The sequence below is a fragment of the Dendropsophus ebraccatus genome, chromosome 11 (assembly GCF_027789765.1).
Source record: "Dendropsophus ebraccatus isolate aDenEbr1 chromosome 11, aDenEbr1.pat, whole genome shotgun sequence".
NCBI classification, from domain to species: domain Eukaryota; kingdom Metazoa; phylum Chordata; class Amphibia; order Anura; family Hylidae; genus Dendropsophus; species Dendropsophus ebraccatus.
The window spans coordinates 98,188,053-98,211,260 of NC_091464.1; the positions used below are offsets into that span (position 1 = coordinate 98,188,053).

Below are 23,208 nucleotides of genomic sequence, written 5' to 3' on the forward strand. Positions count from 1 at the left end.
GCCCTTAAATTGGCCGTACACTTTCAGTGGCTGCTGGCTGAACAATCCTTCTCCCATCCGGCCCCATCCTCCCATACACAGGAATGTTCGGCACAGCTGAGTGTTCCTGTGTCCTCTATAGGAGGGGTAAGCCATAGTCAGACAGATCTGATGGTGGCTTGTCTCTCTGAGAACAAAGAGGTTGGATGTTGATTTTCCATCAAGCCTAACCCCCTATGTCCACTGATATCATCTGTCAGAGGACTGTCCAGAGAGCCCCATACACCTTACACTGATGGCCGAACCCACCAGGAGCAACAGGTACCAGCAACAAAAGTGTAACATGTATGGGGACCTTAAATTGCTGCTACAATATTTCAGCATTTGGGGCCCCACCTTCAACTTTGCCCAGGGCCACATTTAGTCTAAAACCGGCCCTGTACATCACACATATCTCAGAGCCGATATACATCACACATATCCCAGGGTGTTGAGTGCTCTGTATGGTGAGTGCACCCTCCTGGACTCTTCTCCAGTCTCCTGCAATGAGATGAATCTTCTGGAATATAAGGTCCTATTACACGGTAAGATGATGGTGCGAGATATTGTTATATTGGTGGAATATAAATGATAATTTTCCAGGGTGTATGCGGCAACCACCAAACCACTAGATAGATCAGCCAGCTCTCCTGTCTAATAAGTCCCTACATCTGGATAGATCAGCCGGCCCTCCTGTCTCATAAGTCCCTACATCTGGATAGATCAGCCGGCCCTCCTGTCTCATAAGTCCCTACGTCTAGATAGATCAGCCGGCTATCCTGTTTAACAAGTCCCTACGTCTGGATAGATCAGCCGGCTATCCTGTTTAACAAGTTCCTACGTCTGGATAGATCAGCCGGCTATCCTGTCTAATAAGTCCCTACATCTGGATAGATCAGCCGGCTCTGCTGTCTAATAAGTTCCAACATCTGGATAGATCTGCCGGCTCTCCTGTCTAATAGGTCCCTACGTCTAGATAGATCAGCCGGCTCTCCTATCTAATAAGTCCCTACGTCTGGATAGAAGTCCCTACGTCTGGATAGATCAGCCGGCTCTCCTGTCTAATAAGTCCTAACATCTGGATAGATCAGCCGGCTCTCCTGTCTAATAAATTCCAACATCTGGATAGATCTGCCGGCTCTCCTGTCTAATAGGTCCCTACGTCTAGATAGATCAGCCGGCTCTCCTATCTAATAAGTCCCTACGTCTGGATAGAAGTCCCTACGTCTGGATAGATCAGCCGGCTCTCCTGTCTAATAAGTCCTAACATCTGGATAGATCTGCCGACTCTCCTGAAGACTCCGGCTTCTCTTCTGTTAGGGGCCATTAAGCCTTCTCCTCTTTGCGGGGGTGAACTCCTGGCTCGGCACTCTTTTAGATTCTCTGTGCTGAGTGTATAGCGTTACCGTATCATCACTTTCTGCTGCCGCTGAACCACAGTAGTTCAAACATCAGAACAACATAACAATAGAGCAAAACAACATATAAACAGTACAAATGTCTAACAGTCAACCACAGGGCACATAGTGGGACACTGCACAGCATGGGCTTAGATACAGCAGCACAGTAAAGAATACACTCAGGATTCAAAGAATAATGTTGCACCACATTGGCTTAGATACATAAACTGTAAGATCCCTACACAAACCCAATACCCCAGCCTTACATATAGATGGATTATTGTCTTACCTCTATACAGTAATACCCCAGCCTTACATATAGATGGATTATTGCCTTACCTCTATACAGTAATACCCCAGCCTTACATATAGATGGATTATTGTCTTACCTCTATACAGTAATACCCCAGCCTTACATATAGATGGATTATTGCCCTACCTCTATACAGTAATACCCCAGCCTTACATATAGATGGATTATTGCCTTACCTCTATACAGTAATACCCCAGCCTTACATATAGATGGATTATTGTCTTACCTCTATACAGTAATACCCCAGCCTTACATATAGATGGATTATTGTCTTACCTCTATACAGTAATACCCCAGCCTTACATATAGATGGATTATTGCCCTACCTCTATACAGTAATACCCCAGCCTTACATATAGATGGATTATTGCCCTACCTCTATACAGTAATACCCCAGCCTTACATATAGATGGATTATTGGCTTACCTCTATACAGTAATACCTGAGCCTTATATATAGATGGATTATTGGCTTACCTCTATACAGTAATACCCCAGCCTTACATATAGACGGATTATTGGTTTACCTCTATACAGTAATACCCCAGCCTTACATATAGATGGATTATTGGCTTACCTCTATACAGTAATACCCCAGCCTTACATATAGATGGATTATTGGCTTACCTCTATACAGTAATACCCCAGCCTTACATATAGATGGATTATTGGCTTACCTCTATACAGTCATACCCCAGCCTTACATATAGATGGATTATTAGCTTACCTCTATACAGTAATACCTGAGCCTTACATATAGATGGATTATTGGTTTACCTCTATACAGTAATACCCCAGCCTTACATATAGATGGATTATTGGCTTACCTCTATACAGTAATACCCCAGCCTTACATATAGATGGATTATTGCCCTACCTCTATACAGTAATACCTGAGCCTTACATATAGATGGATTATTGGCTTACCTCTATACAGTAATACCTGAGCCTTACATATAGATGGATTATTGGCTTACCTCTATACAGTAATACCCCAGCCTTACATATAGATGGATTATTGTCTTACCTCTATACAGTAATACCCCAGCCTTACATATAGATGGATTATTGGCTTACCTCTATACAGTAATACCCCAGCCTTACATATAGACGGATTATTGGTTTACCTCTATACAGTAATACCCCAGCCTTACATATAGATGGATTATTGGCTTACCTCTATACAGTAATACCCCAGCCTTACATATAGATGGATTATTGGCTTACCTCTATACAGTAATACCCCAGCCTTACATATAGATGGATTATTGGCTTACCTCTATACAGTAATACCTGAGCCTTACATATAGACGGATTATTGGCTTACCTCTATACAGTAATACCCCAGCCTTACATATAGATGGATTATTGCCTTACCTCTATACAGTAATACCCCAGCCTTACATATAGATGGATTATTGCCTTACCTCTATACAGTAATACCCCAGCCTTACATATAGATGGATTATTGGCTTACCTCTATACAGTAATACCTGAGCCTTACATATAGATGGATTATTGGCTTACCTCTATACAGTAATACCCCAGCCTTATATATAGATGGATTATTGGCTTACCTCTATACAGTAATACTCCAGCCTTATATATAGATGGATTATTGGCTTACCTCTATACAGTAATACCCCAGCCTTATATATAGATGGATTATTGGCTTACCTCTATACAGTATTACCCCAGCCTTACATATAGATGGATTATTGCCTTACCTCTATACAGTAATACCTGAGCCTTACATATAGATGGATTATTGCCCTACCTCTATACAGTAATACCCCAGCCTTACATATAGATGGATTATTGCCTTACCTCTATACAGTAATACCCCAGCCTTACATATAGATGGATTATTGGCTTACCTCTATACAGTAATACCCCAGCCTTATATATAGATGGATTATTGGCTTACCTCTATACAGTAATACCCCAGCCTTATATATAGATGGATTATTGTCTTACCTCTATACAGTAATACCCCAGCCTTACATATAGATGGATTATTGGCTTACCTCTATACAGTAATACCCCAGCCTTATATATAGATGGATTATTGGCTTACCTCTATACAGTAATACCCCAGCCTTATATATAGATGGATTATTGGCTTACCTCTATATAGTAATACCCCAGCCTTACATATAGATGGATTATTGGCTTACCTCTATATAGTAATACCCCAGCCTTACATATAGATGGATTATTGGCTTACCTCTATATAGTAATACCCCAGCCTTACATATAGATGGGTTATTGGCTTACCTCTATACAGTAATACCCCAGCCTTACATATAGATGGATTATTGGCTTACCTCTATACAGTAATACCTGAGCCTTACATATAGATGGATTATTGGCTTACCTCTATACAGTAATACCTGAGCCTTACCTCTATACAGTAATACCCCAGCCTTACATATAGATGGATTATTGGCTTACCTCTATACAGTAATACCCCAGCCTTACATATAGATGGATTATTGCCCTACCTCTATACAGTAATACCCCAGCCTTACATATAGATGGATTATTGGCTTACCTCTATACAGTAATACCCCAGCCTTACATATAGATGGATTATTGGCTTACCTCTATATAGTAATACCCCAGCCTTACATATAGATGGGTTATTGGCTTACCTCTATACAGTAATACCCCAGCCTTACATATAGATGGATTATTGGCTTACCTCTATACAGTAATACCTGAGCCTTACATATAGATGGATTATTGGCTTACCTCTATACAGTAATACCTGAGCCTTACCTCTATACAGTAATACCCCAGCCTTACATATAGATGGATTATTGGCTTACCTCTATACAGTAATACCCCAGCCTTACATATAGATGGATTATTGCCCTACCTCTATACAGTAATACCCCAGCCTTACATATAGATGGATTATTGCCCTACCTCTATACAGTAATACCCCAGCCTTACATATAGATGGATTATTGGCTTACCTCTATACAGTAATACCCCAGCCTTACATATAGATGGATTATTGGCTTACCTCTATACAGTAATACCCCAGCCTTACATATAGACGGATTATTGGCTTACCTCTATACAGTAATACCCCAGCCTTACATATAGACGGATTATTGGCTTACCTCTATACAGTAATACCTGAGCCTTATATATAGATGGATTATTGGCTTACCTCTATACAGTAATACCCCAGCCTTACATATAGATGGATTATTGGCTTACCTCTATACAGTAATACCTGAGCCTTACATATAGATGGATTATTGCCCTACCTCTATACAGTAATACCCCAGCCTTACATATAGATGGGTTATTGGCTTACCTCTATACAGTAATACCCCAGCCTTACATATAGATGGATTATTGGCTTACCTCTATACAGTAATACCTGAGCCTTACATATAGATGGATTATTGGCTTACCTCTATACAGTAATACCCCAGCCTTATATATAGACGTATTATTGGCTTACCTCTATACAGTAATACCCCAGCCTTATATATAGACGGATTATTGGCTTACCTCTATACAGTAATACCCCAGCCTTACATATAGATGGATTATTGGCTTACCTCTATACAGTAATACCCCAGCCTTATATATAGATGGATTATTGGCTTACCTCTATACAGTAATACCCCAGCCTTACATATAGATGGATTATTGGCTTACCTCTATACAGTAATACCCCAGCCTTACATATAGATGGATTATTAGCTTACCTCTATACAGTAATACCTGAGCCTTACATATAGATGGATTATTGGCTTACCTCTATACAGTATTACCCCAGCCTTATATATAGATGGATTATTGGCTTACCTCTATACAGTAATACCCCAGCCTTATATATAGATGGATTATTGGCTTACCTCTATACAGTAATACCCCAGCCTTACATATAGATGGATTATTGGCTTACCTCTATACAGTAATACCCCAGCCTTACATATAGATGGATTATTGGTTTACCTCTATACAGTAATACCTGAGCCTTACATATAGACGGATTATTGGCTTACCTCTATACAGTAATACCCCAGCCTTACATATAGATGGATTATTGGCTTACCTCTATACAGTAATACCCCAGCCTTACATATAGATGGATTATTGGCTTACCTCTATACAGTAATACCCCAGCCTTACATATAGATGGATTATTGGCTTACCTCTATACAGTAATACCCCAGCCTTATATATAGATGGATTATTGGCTTACCTCTATACAGTAATACCCCAGCCTTACATATAGATGGATTATTGGCTTACCTCTATACAGTATTACCCCAGCCTTACATATAGATGGATTATTGGCTTACCTCTATACAGTAATACCCCAGCCTTACATATAGACGGATTATTGGCTTACCTCTATACAGTAATACCCCAGCCTTACATATAGATGGATTATTGGCTTACCTCTATATAGTAATACCCCAGCCTTACATATAGATGGATTATTGGCTTACCTCTATACAGTAATACCTGAGCCTTACCTCTATACAGTAATACCCCAGCCTTACATATAGATGGATTATTGGCTTACCTCTATACAGTAATACCTGAGCCTTACATATAGACGGATTATTGGCTTACCTCTATACAGTAATACCCCAGCCTTACATATAGACGGATTATTGGCTTACCTCTATATAGTAATACCCCAGCCTTACATATAGATGGGTTATTGGCGTACCTCTATACAGTAATACCCCAGCCTTACATATAGATGGGTTATTGGCGTACCTCTATACAGTAATACCCCAGCCTTATATATAGACGGATTATTGGCTTACCTCCGCTTCAGTCCTGAGAAGACAGGAGCAATGTTCCTTCCGCCATCTCCACACAAATATGAGCAGCTGGACCTCATTTCTTATCACACCAGGAATGCTATTGGCTGACCTCAATGTCAATCATATATTAACCCCATCCCTGCTGCAGCCAGTTTTCTTCTTAAAGTCTTATTTTTCCCATCGGACCAGATGTGGAAATGTTTGGAATGCTTTTACTTATCACATGACTTTCCCACCTTGTAGTGTGTTACCATGTTTTGTAGTGTCTGATCACGTTGTGTAGTGTGTTATCATGGTGTGTAGTTAGTGTTCATGTTGTGTAGTGTGTGATCACAGTGTAGAGTTAGTGTTCATGGTGTGTAGTGAGTGTTCATGTTATGTAGTGTGTTACCATGGTGTGTAGTATGTTATCATGGTGTGTAGTATGTTATCATGGTGTGTAGTATGTTATCATGGTATGTAGTATGTTGTCATGGTGTGTAGTATGTTGTCATGGTGTGTAGTATGTTGTTATGGTGTGTAGTATGTTGTTATGGTGTGTAGTATGTTGTTATGGTGTGTAGTATGTTGTTATGGTGTGTAGTATGTTGTTATGGTGTGTAGTATGTTGTTATGGTGTGTAGTATGTTGTTATGGTGTGTAGTATGTTGTTATGGTGTGTAGTATGTTATCATGGTGTGTAGTATGTTATCATGGTGTGTAGTTAGTGTTCATGGTGTGTAGTTAGTGTTCATGGTGTGTAGTTAGTGTTCATGGTGTGTAGTTAGTGTTCATGGTGTGTAGTATGTTATCATGGTGCGTAGTATGTTATCATGGTGTGTAGTTAGTGTTCATGGTGTGTAGTTAGTGTTCATGGTGTGTAGTTAGTGTTCATGGTGTGTAGTTAGTGTTCATGGTGTGTAGTTAGTGTTCATGGTGTGTAGTATGTTATCATGGTGCGTAGTATGTTATCATGGTGTGTAGTTAGTGTTCATGGTGTGTAGTATGTTATCATGGTGCGTAGTATGTTATCATGGTGTGTAGTTAGTGTTCATGGTGTGTAGTATGTTATCATGGTCTGTAGTTAGTGTTCATGGTCTGTAGTTAGTGTTCATGGTGTGTAGTATGTTATCATGGTCTGTAGTTAGTGTTCATGGTCTGTAGTTAGTGTTCATGGTCTGTAGTTAGTGTTCATGGTGTGTAGTTAGTGTTCATGGTGTGTAGTTAGTGTTCATGGTGTGTAGTTAGTGTTCATGGTGTGTAGTATGTTATCATGGTCTGTAGTTAGTGTTCATGGTGTGTAGTTAGTGTTCATGGTGTGTAGTTAGTGTTCATGGTGTGTAGTTAGTGTTCATGGTGTGTAGTTAGTGTTCATGGTGTGTAGTTAGTGTTCATGGTGTGTAGTTAGTGTTCATGGTGCGTAGTTAGTGTTCATGGTGCATAGTATGTTATCATGGTGCGTAGTTAGTGTTCATGGTGTGTAGTATGTTATCATGGTGTGTAGTTAGTGTTCATGGTGTGTAGTATGTTATCATGGTGCGTAGTTAGTGTTCATGGTGCGTAGTATGTTATCATGGTGTGTAGTTAGTGTTCATGGTGTGTAGTATGTTATCATGGTGCGTAGTTAGTGTTCATGGTGCGTAGTATGTTATCATGGTGCGTAGTTAGTGTTCATGGTGTGTAGTATGTTATCATGGTGCGTAGTTAGTGTTCATGGTGCGTAGTATGTTATCATGGTGTGTAGTTAGTGTTCATGGTGTGTAGTATGTTATCATGGTGCGTAGTTAGTGTTCATGGTGCGTAGTATGTTATCATGGTGCGTAGTTAGTGTTCATGGTGCGTAGTATGTTATCATGGTGCGTAGTTAGTGTTCATGGTGCGTAGTATGTTATCATGGTGCGTAGTATGTTATCATGGTGCGTAGTTAGTGTTCATGGTGTGTACTTTTTTTAAATTCAAATCTTTATTTTTACAATTTTATCAAAAATTTACAAGAATATTTTACAAAAGGGATGCGAATATAAGTACAGATTCAACAATATGTACATTCCAAGTCCGCATGACATAACAGCATAACAGTGACCAAAAAGGCCAAGAATTCATTCAGTCTATCCATTACTAAAGCATTCACCACGGATACATTTATATACCAAAGACAGAGACCCTACTTAGTACCTTCAAGGGCCATTTTCACAAAGGAAAAGAAGTACACATGTATAACATCCCTTAACCCCAGAACCCTTCCACCCCCTCCCCCCTCCCCACCAATCTTATCCCCAACCCCGGCCTCCTCACCCCTACCCCCCAACCCCGGGCGTGGCTGCCCTTCCGAGAGGAGAGAGAAAAGAATTAAAAATAAATAAATAAATAAAAATTATCCTTCCCATCATTTTATTTTTTTTCAAAATAATTTAATAAATAAACAAGGTTAATATATCAGGTGTCACTTGCCATTTTTTCCAAAGACGTTGGATCCTCCCCCTCCCTCTAGCTCCCTTTCCAGAGTACCAAATCCTTTCATATTGATAAAGTTGGTTTCTCAGGTTTTCCCATTCAGTAAACGTTGGGGCCCTGGGGGCTCTCCAGTTCCTTAGAATAACTTATCTAGCGTAAAACAAACATTTAAAGAGAACCAATCATGGGCGGAAATTAAAAAAAATTTTTTTCGATAATTAGATTAAAATTGTTATTTTAATAATATTTGTAATATGAAATAATTACTTTTAGGGCCGCGTTTTCACAATATACCGATTTTCTTTTCCTGTCTCGCGCCGGCTCTTTTGAAAAGAGCCGGCGCGCGACAGGAAGCTCCCGGCATGCCGAGCGGCAGGAAGGGCTCCCATGAGCCTTTGCCACCGCTCTGTAAGTACACAGTGATCCCGCGCTATACAGCGCGAGATCGCTGTGTATGAATGCCCTAACTGGGCCTATAAGTGTATTCCTGAAGATACAGACTGCCTTTGCAGTCTGTATCTTATTCTTTTACCTATAGCTGCGGAGCGGAGCAGAGTGGAGCAGTAAGGCCGGGGGCGGCCATCTTGATGACGTCAGTGGTGCGTTCCAGCGCTGGAACGCAAGGGACGTAATCAAGATGGCGCCCGGCTTTACTGCACCGCTACAGAGGAGTGGGTAAAGTATAAGATACAGACTGCCTGTGCAGTCTGTATCTTCAGAAATAAACTTCATGAAGATACAGACTGCCTTTGCAGTCTGTATCTTATACTTTACCTACTCCTCTGTAGCGGTGCAGTAAAGCCGGGCGCCATCTTGATTACGTCCCTTGCGTTCCAGCGTTGGAACGCACCACTGTGACGTCATCAAGATGGCCGCCCCCGGCCTTACTTCTCCGCTATACTGGATTAGGTAAAAGCATAAGATACAGACTGCACAGGCAGTCTGTATCTTCAGGAATAGACTTAGGGACAGAGAATCTTTTATTATAGGGATAGTGATTTTTAGGTGATTGGTCCTCTTTAATAATCAGCCCTCTTATAATATCATCAGTCCCATTAGGTGAATCTCCTAATACTGCTATCTCTGGAGAACGAAAGATATAGTACAGTTAAACTTCGTCTCCAAGAGATGAAAAATCCCCTCCCAGTATTTGCCTAGAGCGCGGCACCCCCAAAACATATGACCCCGGCCCGCACGTTCCTCCTGGCATCTCGGACAAGAGGAATCATTTCTTCCTCCCATACGAGAAAGCAGTAATGGGGAATAGTACGATGCATGCAAAATCCTAAATTGAACCAATCTGTGACCCTCTGAGAGTGAAACCTTTGGTACATTACTCATTATTTAGCTCCAGGTGTCCTCGCTCAGAGGGCCTAGCTCCTTTTCCCATCTGGATCGGTAAGCAAATCTGTGCCCATGTTCATATTGTGAATTTAGTGTTATATACCTATAAATAAAAGATAAACTTTTCTTGGTATTGGATCCTATACTGATAAGGCCAGCGATACGATTTTACCTACCTGCACCGTACCTGTATGACTACACCTATATATATTGCCCTCTTAAGAGACTGGAGATGATCAGAGCGTGATGAGAGCGTGATCAGAGGGTGACAGAGAGATGTTCTGGATGAAGAAGAGGAATGCTGGAAGCACGTCACTGAGAACAACTCCTGGAAAGTTATCATTTGTAGACACAATCCCCAAGGACCCAGAGACACTTATCTATAAACAATTTATGGAAAACAAATACATTGTGCTCTTGGATTCATGAAAAAGTATCTTTGCAGAGAATGTATTGTTCTACCCTTCTTGACCTTTTTGAATAATAATAATGAATACTAATATAGATGCCATTGCGCATGACTGAATATCTAAATCACTAGCACCGCCTTATCTATGCCTTATTAGCATTTGTTACCACCCTATATTTTTATCTGTCTATAAAATGTGATGACCATAATAAAACTTGGGCCATTTTCTCCAGGCTTATAATCATGATACATTGTCTTATCTGTGTCAGTGACGTATAAGTAACGAGCTGGTAATACTGCAGGATTCCAACTCTAGATATAATTTAAAAACCATCCTTTACCTGGGTTTTCGGCTTCTCTCCATAGAGAGAGGTCAACATATAAATTTAGACTTATCAATTTGGCGTCCGAACCGGGACTCAGCCGCTTGCAACCAGAACGCAGACTGACGGGATGTGGTGATTTATCCGTCATCGGACGCACAGATATAACTGGCCAGGTAAGAAAGACTTTCCTTTCTTACGTACTATCTGTGCCTCAGGGGAGCGGATCTAATGAGATTCCCGTCACACCTGCGTTCTCTATATATGTTTGTAAAGCTGAGTCTATTTGTTAGACAAAGAACTCTGTAACCCAGGATAGGACAAGGTTAAAGTGCTGCATTGCCGTCGCAAACTGTGGTGTGATTGAGATAAGCTGTTGCTGTATTCATGCTGAATTAAGAAAAGGGATTGCCGAACTTATTCACTTCTATGTCCTTACGGGGAGGCTGTGATTAATGCTTAACCCTTGTAATACAGCATGGCATCGAGAACAGCTGCAAGGTCACAGACAGTAGGCGCATAGACTCTTTGTATGAATGGGTTCCTGAACTGAGAATTATCTGTCCAGAGGATGGTGGAAACAGTACTTGTATTAGTTCCACTCCTTGGGTTTGCCTTGTGGAAGGCTTACCGACATACACGGCATGGATCAGTAGATCCGTGGACGATTCTTGCCTCCTAGAAGGAGAGAGCAAAGAGGGAAGGCATCCCACCGCAAGCAGGAGCCTACTAGACAAGACCTAGACAGGTCTGGAGAGTCCCCTATAAGCTATCTAGGATCAGGGTGAGAATGGGACAGATGTTCACTAAAGAGGAACCCATCATCTTTATGGGAGGGCTATGGGAAATTGAACAGCTAAGATATAGTTAGCGATGGGCATGAGAAGATGCAGTGTAAGATCTAGAACAGATCTTTAGGAGGTTTGATATGAAGGCAGATACATGCCTTAGCCCCACCAACCTCTGGCTCTCTGACCAACACCTGGGAAACCACTCACACTCCTGTGCACACTTATTTTTGCCTTGTGGGTAGGTAACCAGACCTACATGTAACATGCAGGGCAAATGGGTCCTTGGAATTTCCAGGAACCTTAGGGTCAATGTAAGTACTATTCCTAAGGGGGAATCAAGGATTAGAGTTCTAAGAGGGGAGGGTGTGGAGTAGATAGATGAGAGCCAGAGGGTCGGACAGAAGGAAAACATTCAGGATAATGGGTGGGAAGCACAGGTCCAGCTGGGTGGACATGTCATGTGCCGGTGACCAACAATATCTAGATAAGACAGAATATTGTAGTGTGTGTGGCAGACCCAAGCCACATCATTATGTTACACCATTGCACCCAGTTTATATCTGTATACAAACCCCAGATCCTGCGAAAAGCCAACCTACCTCCAATGGTGGCATATAGACCCTATGTTCTGCAGGAATCTTCCCCTTGGTCAGCTGTTGAAGTAGTTACTTTGATTTAAAGTGCCCCTGACCTGATTGTAAGACCAATGCCTTTTGAAGTGGGCAGCCTAACCTGAAATAGTTTATAATACCATATAAGTGGAGATGGACGAGGAGAACAGTCCAGCTCATTGCTAGATACAGTGCTGAGAGAGCTGAAAAGGGGTTAATGAATGCTGCGTAGTGAAGCAGCATACAATGATTTTGGCACATAATGTGTGTTATTTGTTATGTTTTGTACAAGGCCATCAACCAGCTCTGAGGGCTGCAGATCACATGCAAGCAGCATTAGAAAAAAAAAAAGAGAATCAGAGCTGTTAGTGTAATGTAATGTACGCTCCTACATTATACTATATTTCAGCCAGTTTTACTAAGCTGGTGTTCCCCTTTAGAAGTAGTATGTGACTTGTTACAAAATGTTGATCATTTTCTGTTGTCCCGATCATAAAACGTGTATTTAGTTATGTACGCCACTTTTCTGTAACCAAAGATGGCGACTGAGAGCCAACCACTCCCACATATCATCCACGTCTGTATTATATTTGTGACGTCTCAAAACCATGCCCTAAGCCAACACCCCTATATCCGGTTATCTAGTCCGGTGGCCATTTTAACTCCTGGCATTTCTGTCCCCCGCCCATACTGCTTAGTGTCACTGAGGGGGCGGGCACAGGACTCTCCGATAGAGTCTAACAACTGTTTTGCACATTTATTAAGAAATATTATTACCTGAGGGTGAGGAAAGTTAGACAAAGGTTTGTTGAAAGGAAAAGTATAGAGACTGTTTGAAGGAGCTGGGTCTAGTAGACCTGTTAGTGTATAAGATTGTTATACGGAAGTGTCAGTAGGAGTCAGAGAGAAAAAGTACGTTTTATTAGGAATGTCAAGAGAAAGTGATAATTGGTAAAGATCAAACGCAGAATTTTGTGCACTTATTAAGAACCCAATGGTATAAGGAGCCTGTAGTAACTTATTACTGTAACTTACACATTTGTATTTAAAAAGTATGTTGTAGGTATATATATGTATCCCAATATATATTGTAAACAGATTTTCTTTAAGTGTGTGTCCCCAACGTATGATATTTCTAAGAGGAAGTAGTTTACTACAGTAAAATATATATATATTTCTATGTAACTTTATTTAACAAGTATATATATATATGTGTATATATGTGTACACATCTATCCTAATAAGTTCTATGCAAATAGTTTTTTTTTTTCCTACTAAGTTATAAGTATGTGTGCCACTGTCCAAGGTTACAGTCTGGTGTATAGGAGCACATCTGATATCTTCTGTAACTTCAAGGATGTTAGAAAAAAAAAAAAAAAAATCCAAGAAGTTTTAACTCTTGTATCTATGATTTTACTGCTCACTGCTCAAGGTTAGAAGTGAGGCACAGAGCGTTCTGTTTACTGATAAGAGCAGCGTATTGAAGGAATATTCATTTCAGCGGATTTATTTAATTTTTTTTATGTTTTTACTTTTAGGGTTAACAGTTTTGTGATGATTATGGCAGACTTAGCTCATGAATATATATGTATTTTTATCCCTAGTAAAAAACAAACCCATATCCATGGCTCAAGTCTGCACTCCTTATGCCCCCAATATATATTTTTTTGCTAAGTGCATTGAATCCAGCATCTCTGTTGCCTCTTGATGTAGATTCAAATGGGGGAGGGGATAGAGGTGAATGGAAATGGGAGCAGCCCATTTTGATGGAGTAGCCAATTTTGATGTTTTAAATTTTTTTTAAACACCGTACAAATTTTTTTATTTTTGAATAAGGATGTTTTTATTACTTATTGTGTTTGATATTTTAAATTGTGAAAGATGAAAATGTAATTGAAAGCCCAAATATTAATGAAAGTTTAAAAGTTTTCATTGTAGATTATCCCAGACTTTTCAAAGATGGATGACACAAGACGCAAGGATATATGGTGACCGCCATGCAGTGTGACGTTCCACTGCAGAAACCGCTCCTGCCATAAGCTGGAGGTGAGGACAATCACTGAGACATGTAAGATGGTTGAAGGTAACTGTGCAGATGTCTATATGAAGCCCACCATTATGGGTTAATTGGCAAATTAGAGATTTGTTTGGTCCCTGGGCTTACCAAAAAGCTGCCATAGAGCGGCTGACGCAACGTTCACGCAGACAAACCCTGAAGCCTAAAGGGTGATGGATGATGGATGAAGATGGTGATGCGGTGGTTTCTGTGCTCTTCCCAAGGTAACAGCGTACAAAGCGTACAAGGGAATGGGGAGATGTTTCCGGTCTCTTCCTGAGGTAACCGTACATAGTGTACAGGTGGAGGAGGAGATGTGGATCTGTTTGTTTTTAAGTCTTTTCCAGAGACAATCAGCAACAAGCTGTGAGACCAGCGGATGGAGAGGAGGTACAGGGTAAAGATGGCATCCAATAACTATTTGCCGACAGCCTTGTATCCCACTGTAAGTTATCTGACAAAACCAGCAGAAGGAAGCCATGTGTAATGTGGTGTAGTATCCTCACATTGGGCGGCCCAGGGGACAACAAATATAGCAGAGAGGGTTGTGTACGGCTGTATTATCTACAGCTGTCATAACCTACTGTAAGTAACACCGTAAAGTGCCTGTCTGCATAGTCTGTCATCTTCCTGCCTGTTTCAGGGAATGTAAGTGGACGTCATCCACCTGCCGCAGGTGGTCCATATAGGTATGTCCTTGTCTGTATTGGTGTCTTCTTTACAGGTCAGACAAAACTATGGGAGACGACAAAGCCAATGTCTGAGGTGATACTAGTGGCCCTAAAAGAAGCGATATAACTGAGGCCAAGAATCCAAGTGTCTGTAAAGAGGCCTGTCAGTCAAAAGATGGGTTTAAGGATAAAGGATCCATACCAATGCTACTATTACAAAAAGGATCATATGATATATATTATTCTCATAAAAAGGCTTTGAAACCTTAGGTGATGTATGGTTTACACTTTGCTTTTATTTCTATGGTGGTTATCTTATGTGTAATATATGATGATCTCAGTCAGACAAGAGACAATTCAGTAGGATCCAAATATTATATCGGTAATAAGCGCCCAGTCACTTCATATTATTGGTATATGTATAATACTATATGATTATGTACAGGAAGAGATGTGACCATGCGACCAGTCATTAGTCCTGTGTGATCTAATCATAAAGACGTTTTCTAGGTACAAAATGAAGTAAAAAGACTAAAAAGAAGTGGGAATTTTGAGAATCCCTTACTGAAGATTGTGAATTCACTAATTGGTTATTATAAGTGAATCTAGAGGTTACATAGTAGGTCACATTGTGGAGATGTTATTGCATTTACCTGTTATGCTGTTTTTGGTTTATGTATCAATCAACTTTTCATTTTGCTTTTGCCATGAGATAAGATTTGTTCACATCTAAACTTTTTATTTTCAGAAACTTTTTAAAGTTAGTTTTTGTGACTTTCCAATACCCACATGATACCAAAGTGGTAGAGTCCTTGTGATAGAGTCACGTCTGTTATATACAGTGAAGAACTTATTGTCTGATCACTCAGTGTCACAGGGAGACGTAGGAGTGACAGGAGACTAGGTTAGGTTCGGGACGGAGGATTGTCTTACCTTTAAAGCAGTCCTACGGTAAAGGGACCTAGAGAAGGGGGCTACATCTGTAGTCAAGATTAGGGACAAATCTTAGGGACAGGAGTGATGAGACAATAAGGTTTGGTTATTTTGATAAAATCCGGAGAGGTATTTGTCATATATATATGATTGTTTGAGTATTGATAATAAGCTTTTATTTGTCTTGTTGTAACTAAGCTGTATATTGATGTATACTGTACAGACTCACCCATTGTTTAGTATTTTCTTTCGGTTATTGCAGATCTTACTACCACATCTGCTGTAAGTTTGTTCCGCCATCTATAACTTTCAATAAAACGTATGGTACTATCTTTGTCTATCCTATGGTGATGCCCATAAACTAATGGGAGTCCTTCAGGGTCTCTTCCAAGTGGTCTTATGCACAATACTGATCTGTTTTTCAGTAAAAGTGTTCATGTGTATTTTCTCTCGTATAAAACCTCGACAAACAGGAAGAAGCTTCACCCTCATATAAGAGACTAACGTTACTATGCTTTCTTTCTCTTATCGGTTCTCTTGAATCTGTGCCGCCTGGACATTTCTGGAGGTTGGATGCTGTACTAGTACTTGGAGGATATTCTCACCTGTGGTCCCTTGATCAACCTGCGACTGAGGGTAGAGTCCTTAAAACCTCCGGCTACGACCCAACCACCAGTGATGAACCATATCCATGCTCCACGGATGTCAAATGGGGGAATGATAAGGCCAGCGATACGATTTTACCTACCTGCACCGTACCTGTATGACTACACCTATATATATTGCCCTCTTAAGAGACTGGAGATGATCAGAGCGTGATGAGAGCGTGATCAGAGGGTGACAGAGAGATGTTCTGGATGAAGAAGAGGAATGCTGGAAGCACGTCACTGAGAACAACTCCTGGAAAGTTATCATTTGTAGACACAATCCCCAAGGACCCAGAGACACTTATCTATAAACAATTTATGGAAAACAAATACATTGTGCTCTTGGATTCATGAAAAAGTATCTTTGCAGAGAATGTATTGTTCTACCCTTCTTGACCTTTTTGAATAATAATAATGAATACTAATATAGATGCCATTGCGCATGACTGAATATCTAAATCACTAGCACCGCCTTATCTATGCCTTATTAGCATTTGTTACCACCCTATATTTTTATCTGTCTATAAAATGTGATGACCATAATAAAACTTGGGCCATTTTCTCCAGGCTTATAATCATGATACATTGTCTTATCTGTGTCAGTGACGTATAAGTAACGAGCTGGTAATACTGCAGGATTCCAACTCTAGATATAATTTAAAAACCATCCTTTACCTGGGTTTTCGGCTTCTCTCCATAGAGAGAGGTCAACATATAAATTTAGACTTATCAATACCTTGCAACATTAATAGTACCTTACTCTTAGTGGGCCTAAAAAATACCTTAGTTAACGTGCAGCTAGCTGCGTGAGAGAGCTGAACAGAAAAAAAATCCGGTCAGCCATGGTCAATGGAAGCTTTTTACAAATGGCAATTCGATTATTCAATCCATTCATGAAAGGAATCAGATTGGCGGTCATATAGGAGCCTCCTTTAGAGGTAAGCTTGATACCCAAGTACTCAAGGGGGTCTGACATTTTTAAAATACGCAACTCTCCCATATCTGCCAATCTCCTCATCTATAGGTAAAAGACATGATTGACTCCAATTCACCTCAAATCCTGATAAGGCTCCAAATCCTTCCAGTGAAGTAATTATACCGGGAATAGTGTTAACTGGATCCACTACAAACAATAACAGATCATCCGCATATAAAATGATTTTACTTTCCGCTCCTTCCATCCCAAAGCCTCTAAATTCAGAGCGCTGCCGGACCCATGCTGCCAGAGGTTCAATATAAATAGCAAATAATAAAGGCGAGAGGGGACACCCCTGACGGGTACCTCTGCTCAAAGGAAAAGATTCTGACACCCGACCATTAATAGACAATCTCGCAAGGGGGGAATCATATAGGGTACAAATCCAACCCACCAACCGAGGGCCTAGCCCCATCTTATCTAAAGTCGCCCAGAGAAGATCCCACTCCACCCTGTCAAACGCCTTAGTGGCATCTAAGGACAGGATGGAGCAGGAACCCGGGACCCCATGTTGGATATTGGCAAATACTCTTAAAACATTGTCATGTACAGTACGACCTGGAATAAAACCCCCTTGCTCAGGGCCAATTAAGGTTTGAATCACACCAGTCAATCTCCTGGCTATAATTCTGGCAAATAATTTAACATCTGTGTTAAGTAGAGAAATGGGACGATATGACCATTTCAGAAGGATCTTTTCCTTTTTTGCTGATAACAATTATCTTGGCTTCCCTCATGGAGAGTGGAAGTTTCCCTTTCTTACAGGATTCATTAAAAACCTCAAGCAGCATGGGAAGGAGAGAGCTAGAAAAATTTCTGTAAATCTGGAAAGGAAGACCATCACTGCCCGGGAAGGAATTACCAGAAATAGATTTTAATGCCTCTTCCAGCTCCTCCAAAGAGATGTCACGATCTAACATGTCACGAGAGTCTTCCTGGAGAGCTGGAAGATCCAGAGAACTCAAAAAATCATTAATCAGAACTGCCCGATCTATATAATGAGGTAAAGAAATTCAAAAACTCCTTTTCTATCTCTGCCTTACCCGTTACTAGGTGACCATCCCTCCCCCTTATACTAGTTATATCTTGCCTATTTCTTTGGTCTTTAAGAATATGAGCTAGTATTTTATTCGGTTTGCCTCCTTCAACATACCTCCTCTGACCCTGGAAGAATTGTTTAGGTTGTACCTTTTTCATTAGGAACTCGGAGTATTTCTTCTGAGCAGACTGCAACCCTAACCAATCATCCTGCTGTAGGGTTTGATCATATTTCTGAGCAGCCACCTCCACCACCCTCAAGAGTTCTGATTCCTTTTTGGAAAAGGATTTCGTTTTCCAGCAAATTTGCTTGAATAGTACGCCCCTCAAAAAGCCTTCAGGGCGTCCCACACAACTAAAAGATCTGCAGAGTTTTTATTAATCTTCCAAAAGACCTCAAGTTCACTTTTGATAAACTCATCACAGTTAATAACAGACAACCAATAAGGATTAACTCTATATGGGAGAGGACCAGCTCTATGTACCTATGTCCACCAACAGGGGGGTATGATCAGAAATTGTTCGAGGTTTGATTTTAATCTTGTTTACCAACTTCAAACCCATAATATTACAGAGAACCAGATCGATTCTCGACGCTGCATCATAAGAGGTAACAGGTAAACAATTTTTTATCCGGATAGAGGCAGTGCCACGCGTCAAACCATCCCATCTCAGAACAAAATCTTTGAAGAGGGGATCCACCTGGACGCTGCCCCAAGCCGGAGTACTTCCTGTCCCTCACATTATTTAATAGTAAAGTTAATCTTATTATGAATAAATACTGAAATACCAGAGAAATAGGAAGAGCCAAAAGAGTGGAACTCTAATTTCGCCCAATTCCTTTTAATAGAGCCAAGTTTCACTGGTTATGTGTGTTTCTAGAAGTATGACTATAGCAGGTAGGTGTTTATTTAGAACCTCAGTAATTACCGCTCTCTTTACTCTATCTGCCATTCCTCGGACATTCCAGCTTAATAACCTAGTATGACCTGCCATTTAGGAAAAAAAGGGAAAAAAAAAAAACCCACAAAACTTCCTCCCTCTCTCAGGGACCACCACGCCTCCCCCCCCCCCAGCATACATATTCCTGGATGTAGTCCCCTATATACTATTACCACTACATTTTCCTGGATGTAGTCCCTTATAAGCCCCTCAAATAGTTTCCCCACAATGGACGTTAAGCTTACGGGTCTATAGTTACCTGGGGAAGTTCGAGAGCCCTTTTTGAAGATCGGCATTACATTTGCCTTACGCCAGTCCCTCGGCACAATACCAGTAAGCAAAGAATCACTGAATATTTCATACAAGGGTAGAGAAATTACAGAACTGAGTTCCCTAAGAACTCTGGGGTGCAATCCATCAGGCCCTGGAGCTTTGGTTACATTGAGTTCATTTAATTTATCTTGGACCATATCTATAGTAAACCAGTTCAGTACATTACATGTGTTAGCAGCACTGGCCCCACCCACCTCAGTACTGGCCCCACCCACCACAGCTCCATCCTCTTTTGTATATATAGAACTGAAGAACCCATTAAGTAACTCAGCTTTCTCCTGATCCCCAGTTATTACCTCCCCGTCGCCATTATTTAGGGGTCCTACATGCTCTGACCTTGGTTTTTTTGCATTAATATATTTGAAGAATTTTTGGGGGGGTTTCTTTTGCTATCTATAGCTACCTGCCTTTTATTGTGAATTTTTGCTGCTTTTATTACATTTTTACAGGTTTTGTTGACTTCTTTGTAATGTTTAAATGCTACAGCTGACCCCTCTGATCTGTATACAGCTGACCCCTCTGATCTGTACTGTATACAGCTGACCCCTCTGATCTGTACTGTATACAGCTGACCCCTCTGATTTGTATTTTTTGAATGCCCCTTTTTTCTCCTTTATAGCCCTTCTAACCTCGGTTGTCGCCATGTGGGATTGGATTTTAACCGTTTATATTTGTTCCCCATACGAATATATTAGGCAGTACAGTTATTTAATGTGGATTTGAAGATTTCCCATTTATTAGCTGTATCCGTATGTGACAGCAGCCGCTCCCAGTCTATGCCCTGAAGTTCTGCCCGTAACCCAGGAAAATTGGCCCTTTTAAAATTAAGAGTTTTTGCCCTCCCAACATGTTTTTCTTTTCTACACTTTAAGCTAAAAGTCACTATATTGTGGTCACTATTCCCCAGGTGTTCATGGACAGTGACGTCCCCAACCAGCTCAGCGGTGTTAGAAATAACCAGATCCAACAAGGCATCACTTCTAGTTGGCTCCTCCACAAACTGGCCCAGAAAATTATCCTGCAGGAGGGTAAGAAATTCCCCCCCTTTGTGGATTTAGCTGAACCGTGACCCCAATCTATATCTGGGTAGTTGAGGTCCCCCATTATCACTACTGTCCCCTCCCGGGCAGCCCGCTCTATTTGTCTATGCAGCTGACCATCCACCTCCTCAGTAATGTTGGGGGGTCTATAGATTACACCAAGAATAATTTTTTCACTCTTTACCTCCCTCTGTAGTTCTACCCACAATGCTTCCACATCATCACAGTCATCACCCACTATTGCATCTGTTACATTCACTTTAATATCATTTCTGACATACAGACATACTCCTCCTCCTGCCCGCCCTGTCCTTATACCATACAGACATACTCCTCCTCCCCCTGCCCGCCCTGTCCTTATACCATACAGACATACTCCTCCTCCCCCTGCCCACCCTGTCCTTATACCATACAGACATACTCCTCCTCCCCCTGCCCACCCTGTCCTTATACCATACAGACATACTCCTCCTCCCCCTGCCCACCCTGTCCTTATACCATACAGACATACTCCTCCTCCTCCTGCTCCCCCTGTCCTTATACCATACAGACATACTCCTCCTCCCCCTGCCCACCCTGTCCTTATACCATACAGACATACTCCTCCTCCCCTTCTGCCCACCCTGTCCTTATACCATACAGACATACTCACCCTCCTGCCCGCCCTGTCCTTATACTATACAGACATCCTCCTCCTCCTGCCCGCCCTGTCCTTATATCATACAGACATACTGGCCCTGTCCTTATACCATACAGACATACTCCTCCTCCTGCCCACCCTGTCCTTATACCATACAGACATACTCCTCCTCCTGCCCACCCTGTCCTTATACTATACAGACATCCTCCTCCTCCTGCCCGCCCTGTCCTTATACCATACAGACATACTCCTCCTCCCCCTGCCCACCCTGTCCTTATACCATACAGACATACTCCTCCTCCCCCTGTCCACCCTGTCCTTATACCATACAGACATACTCCTCCTCCCCCTGTCCACCCTGTCCTTATACCATACAGACATACTCCTCCTCCCCCTGCCCACCCTGTCCTTATACCATACAGACATACTCCTCCTCCTCCTGCCCGCCCTGTCCTTATACCATACAGACATACTCCTCCTCCCCCTGCCCGCCCTATCCTTATACCATACAGACATACTCCTCCTCCCCCTGTCCTTATACCATACAGACATACTCCTCCTCCTGCCCGCCCTGTCCTTATACCATACAGACATACTCCTCCTCCCCCTGCCCACCCTGTCCTTATACCATACAGACATACTCCTCCTCCCCCTGCCCACCCTGTCCTTATACCATACAGACATACTCCTCCTCCCCCTGCCCACCCTGTCCTTATACCATACAGACATACTCCTCCTCCCCCTGCCCACCCTGTCCTTATACCATACAGACATACTCCTCCTCCTGCCCGCCCTGTCCTTATACCATACAGACATACTCCTCCCCCTGCTCACCCTGTCCTTATACCATACAGACATACTCCTCCTCCTGCCCACCCTGTCCTTATACCATACAGACATACTCCTCCTCCCCCTGCCCACCCTGCCCTTATACCATACAGACATACTCCTCCTCCTCTTCTGCCCACCCGGTCCCTTCTGAACAATGTAAATCCCTGAATATTGACAGCCCAGTCATGTGAGGAGTCCAGCCATGTCTCAGTCACACCAACCACATCAATAGACTCCTCCAGCTTCCCCATCTTGCTGCTAGACTTCTGGCATTAGTGACCATACACTTTATATTACCATTTAGTTTAACCGCTTCATTATAAGAAATAGGATTTATTACAGTGCTGTGACTACAATCATCCCCACTGCTCATCTGCAACATATGGATCTCCCTATCCCCCCACAGGACCCTTCTCCCTATCCACTGCTCTTATCCTCCCCCCACAGGACCCTTCTCCCTATCCACTGCTCTTATCCTCCCCCACAGGACCCTTCTCCCTATCCACTGCTCTTATCCCCCTCCCTCCACAGGACCCTTCTCCTTATCCACTGCTCTTATCCTCCCCACAGGACCCTTCTCCCTATCCACTGCTCTTATCCTCCCCCCACAGGACCCTTCTCCTTAGCCACTGCTCTTATCCTCCCCCCACAG

At 41.7% G+C, this 23,208-nt stretch overlaps 1 protein-coding gene across 3 annotated transcripts in view; it reads right to left on the reverse strand.

Moving 5' to 3' along the window:
* The window catches only part of LOC138767578 (neural cell adhesion molecule 1-like), a 176,758-nt gene extending 170,138 nt beyond the window's left edge, over window positions 1-6,620 (reverse strand). For all 3 annotated transcript variants that reach the window (XM_069945173.1, XM_069945174.1, XM_069945172.1), the window contains exon 1: window positions 6,539-6,620. The gene's annotated coding sequence lies outside the window, so the exon portion shown is untranslated. The remainder of the gene's footprint in view (window positions 1-6,538) is intronic.
* Window positions 6,621-23,208: the final 16,588 nt, after the last annotated feature.